The 4,736-nt window shown below is 29.4% G+C and overlaps 1 long non-coding RNA gene across 2 annotated transcripts; it reads left to right on the top strand.

The window, feature by feature from the left end:
- The first annotated feature begins 530 nt into the window (after window positions 1-530).
- On the top strand, window positions 531-2,684 carry LOC106625713 (uncharacterized). Of its 2 annotated transcripts, none has more exons than XR_011396717.1 (3): window positions 531-2,040; window positions 2,116-2,236; window positions 2,298-2,684. It is a non-coding gene; the product is annotated as an uncharacterized lncRNA (long non-coding RNA). The 2 variants fall into 2 exon arrangements; XR_001331094.3 differs by having other exon boundaries at window positions 540-2,040; window positions 2,158-2,236; window positions 2,298-2,682.
- Window positions 2,685-4,736: the final 2,052 nt, after the last annotated feature.

Below are 4,736 nucleotides of genomic sequence, written 5' to 3'. Positions count from 1 at the left end.
AACTCCTTTCTTTGCCTTTCGAGAGAGCTCATGAACTTTCAGTGCTGCCAGGAAAAACCACGAGTTCATGAGCTACTGAACAGATGACAACCAAAACAATGACCTACCACTAAGAATCTCGCAGAAATAAATTGCGAAATCAGTGGGTAATTTGTGAGATCAGATTTTTTGGTGACTTTTACGTATATTTTTAATCTTTATTTAAAGAGATTTAATACAGTTTTGTTTTTAAAAAAGAGCGGCTATTTTGTCGCAGAGTATTGTTTTGTTTAGCAGGACCAATTTTGGTTAGATTTCCCAGCAAATGTTATGTAAACTTTGACTTCCGAATAAATTATCAAAAGATATTTGTAATTGATTATATAAAAAAGAAATAAGGTTCATGTTTAGGTTATTTAAAAGTAAGTGTTTTGAAATATTAAATTATTTTGTTAAATTAAGTTTTAAACGATAATTTTGAAAATCTTTTGTGATTAAAATATACATGTACATATTTTTAGACGTCATAAAGGATATCTAGATTGTTAAACTAATTTTAAGTATGCATATTTTTCTGGAAAATGGAAACCGAAAAATACCCAAGAAATACATTAAAAAATCTCAAAACGCATTTCTTTATACAGTGGCACCACTGTCAAATGTTATAAACAATGTGGACTTTTACAGCGCTCTCTCGATTCAAAGAGTTTCGGATCATGTCATCCATGGTACTGACGGACATTTACTTACCAACTGATCGACACTGTTATTGTTAAACAGAGACATCTTCGAAATGTATTGCTTACATGTGTAAGAATGAAATAGCTGAATGCTTTAGTACTGTCACTACTGACAGTCAAATGAATAGTAAAATGACTGTCAATACTTACGGTTGTCAAAAAAAAAACACTTATCAACACTAATCATCATTTTTTAGCACCTATCTCTTTCCACAAAAGCAACCCTGTCAAAAAGGACGCATAAAATTCCACATAAGTTTCTCAACCACTGCGCAAAACAATCTTTACTGCTATTCTTGCTACGAACGAAAAGTGTTGAGCTTTAATTTTCAGTGAAATTATATCTCGTGAAAATTATTAAAATATATAATTTCTTAAATAATTTACAATAAGTTAAAATGAAAAAAAAGAATTTAAAAATTATTTAAATAAAGAAAAAGGATTTTCGAACCCAAAATAAAAAAATATAAAAAGGGAAGTTGAACAGAACAGTGCAGCACAGTGAACTTGAAAAGAAGTAAAAAAGATTAAATGTGTTACAAAAAAATGTGAAGAGAATGATGGTGTTGCATTAGTGAATTGCGAACTTTCGGACGATGCTTTTACTAGGGCCTTTTCTCCAACGAAGTACAGTTGGGATTTCAGCTTCATCATCCTTACGAGATATTTGGTTTTTAGATAACAAAGTAGAATATGAGACGAAAGCAAGTGAAATTAGGTTATGGGCTATAAGAAATAATGTCCCTCAAAATACTTTAAAGGATTTATTAAAAACTTTGCGTAAATAGGAGTTAATTTTTAAATACAAACATTCAACGGTTAACATTGAGACTATGTCTAATGGCGAATTTCTTATAAAGGTATACAAAAATATTTTCTTTCATTATTTCTGTCTGGGAATTGTTTTCTCTAGTAATTTAAGTACTGATGTAAGTAAAAATCAATAGAAGATATAGATTAAAAGTATTTCTGCATCCCTCATGGCGAAAAGTTTCTCATCATTTCTCTTTTGCATCATCTTTTTTACGATTGTTCGCAACAACCCGCACATTCTGTTTAAACGATATAAAAAACATAAATTTAATAAAATTTATATCAATACAAGCAATATGTTTGGCGACTCTATATTTGAGAGCCAAGAACAAAATGGGAAGCGAAACATAAATATGAGATACTCGTATACAATCCATAAACTTTCATATCTATTTCAGATTATCAATTAATGATACAAAAGAAATATATAAAACAAAAGACTACGTAGCAATAACATCAACTCCTTTGAAATGTAAGGAGAATGTGCCACCTCCAGTACAACACAACGGTAATTATAAAATTAACATTAAATTTAATTTTTTAATTTGAATATAATTAAGTTATTTAATAAATTGAAATTTAGATAATTTTGAATATATAGAAATTGTTTTCCTAAAATCTATAGCAGCAAGTAGTATTCAATAAAATGGGTTCGTTGGAAAATGGACAAGTGACGATAACTGCCAATCAAGAACTTATTACTGGTAAAGTGGAAACAATTGAACAAAACGTAAGGATTTTATATATAATAAAATAAAATAAAAGTCAACAGATAAATCGGAGGTACTAACACAAAGCTCCCTGATAAGGGAATGCAAGATGCATATAAGAAAGATTGAGCGATCGGTATGTCTCATGACCGGAGAGGCAAGAGGTGACACTATTGATGAGGTAGCAAGCCTTTTACCAATTAAAATGATTGAGGGATGTCTGGAGGTGGAAGGAAAACTAAAGAGCAGGCTATGGTAAATACGGAGAGCCATTGAACGGAGCCACCACCGAATCCAACAAAAGAAATACGACGATATAAGGAGACGAAAAAAATTAAAATATATTTTTAAGAATTTAATTTTATTAAAAAAATTTTAGTTTTGCAATTTAGATCGTAAATATGAATTATATTAATTCAATTAATCATGTAAATATTATTATTATAAGAAATGAATTATATTGTTCTTTCAGTTAATTATGTGAAAATTCATATATAAAAAAGGAATTATAAGAATTCAATTTATAATGTAAATATTTAAATTTAAAAAAATGAATTATATTGATTCAAGTAATCATGTAAATATTTAAATTATAAGAAATTAATTATATGGATTTTTCAGTGAATTATGTAAATATTTAAATATAAATTAATATATTGTAATTTTATTTCTTTATAATATAATAATAATAGATAGGAAGAAATGTTATTAAATTCTAATGAAACTTATTTTAAGAATTATATTATTTTTAGTAAATTTTTGGTAAAAATCTGAATATTATAAGTCTATAAATAAATAAAAACTATTTTGAACAAAAAAAACTGTCATTAATGATAGATTCACAGTCATAACTGACAATTTGCAGCTATGATAGCTTTTCAGTTATAACTGACAATTTTCAGCTATGATGGATTTATGGTCAGCAATGATTCAGAGAAGGACATGAGAGTGAGCAGTATAGATAATAAATGCATCAATTCCGAATACCCATCTGTTAAAGAGAGATGGAAACTCACACACATATGTTTTTTTACAACAGTTTTTGCACACGGCTCTTAAGAAAACGATAGAAACTTTGTTCTGCGCGCTGACAAAATTTTTTACAGCTGTGACTATCATACGACCGGTCAGATGACTGTCACTGTTCTTGTAAGGTGATCTAACAATTATGAGTGTTGGTAAACCCATCAGCAGTATGTTGTAGAGTATATTTTTTTTAACCGTTTGTGTATTTAAAGGCCAAAGATAAGTTGACAAAATGTTGTATAGTTTTATAAATTTGTACTTAGATTTGTAGATGCCATATATTGGATGGCTATCAATTGTATGGTGACAACACCCTAGACCCTGAAGAGTAATCAGTGGGTAGATTCAGTTAGTATATTTCAAAGAAGTAAACTAAGAAATATTTTTTTATAAAAATTTATTTTATTTCCAGGTATAAAAAAATTTCAATAAAAATGTAATACAGTTGTTTCAAAGTTACGGTCAGGATTTCTTCTTAATTATGGCTTGCTGTTGGTGGAGGACATTGGCTATATTATATATCCTCATAATATCATTGGTAGCCACATCAGCGCGACAATCATTTAAGCGCTTAAAAATTTCAACGATGATGAAATTCCAAAAGAAGCAAGCTTGGACTCATTAATTGGGGTAAATTAGTATTTTAATTTTATAACTTGATTATTACACATTTTGTGTGTTATTTAAAGGAACTCAATCCTTGGATATATTCCAGTAACATATTATATACGTGATAGTTACGTTTTCATCGCGTTATGGGCTATTAAAATTAACTGTAACAACTTATTAAATTCTTAAGCGAATTGTTTCGTGTAATGTATGGCTAGTAAAAGCGTAATAATCTGTGTAGGTTAACTTTAGATTTTTAACCAATAGTAAAAGTATTGTATGTAAAATAAAATATAATTTTTATAACTGTAGAGGTATATGGAAATGTAAGAAAACTGCGTTTGCCGTTTTTAATTATATCTTAAGATAATGATTTTCAAGTTTTTGTACTCAGATTTTAGCAACATTTTCCTGCATTTTCTTTCATAGAAAAGGTTGTCACGCCACCTTTGACGGGTGCACCAGTCTTTCCAATACTTTTGAAGTTTTCAAAATCTACTATTTCACAAGTTTTTTCACCCCTTTAGATGTCTATGGAAATGTCAGAAAACACTTCTTTTGCTGATTTTGATTAGTTCTTAAGATAATGAAAATATCTTTATTATTTTGAAATCTTAAGTTTTTGTACGCAGAATTTAGCAAAATAGACTACGTTCAGATGAGGCTGAAGATCGTAATTTCTCTTTTGGTGTCGCTTATGGCGTGAGACTATGTACAGACGAGGACTATGAGTTTTTGTCGCTCATTATTCGCAATTTCTCTTTTGATGCCGCTCATTGCGTTCGCACGAGCGACGCGAGTCTGCCAATTTGAGTCGCATTTTCTTTCAACCCACATTATCAAATTCTCGCACGCTTAC

Source organism: Bactrocera oleae, chromosome 5 (assembly GCF_042242935.1).
Source record: "Bactrocera oleae isolate idBacOlea1 chromosome 5, idBacOlea1, whole genome shotgun sequence".
Classification (NCBI taxonomy): Eukaryota; Metazoa; Arthropoda; class Insecta; order Diptera; family Tephritidae; genus Bactrocera; species Bactrocera oleae.
Note: the sequence above shows the minus strand (reverse complement) of the source record. Positions and strands in the feature narration are given on the sequence as shown.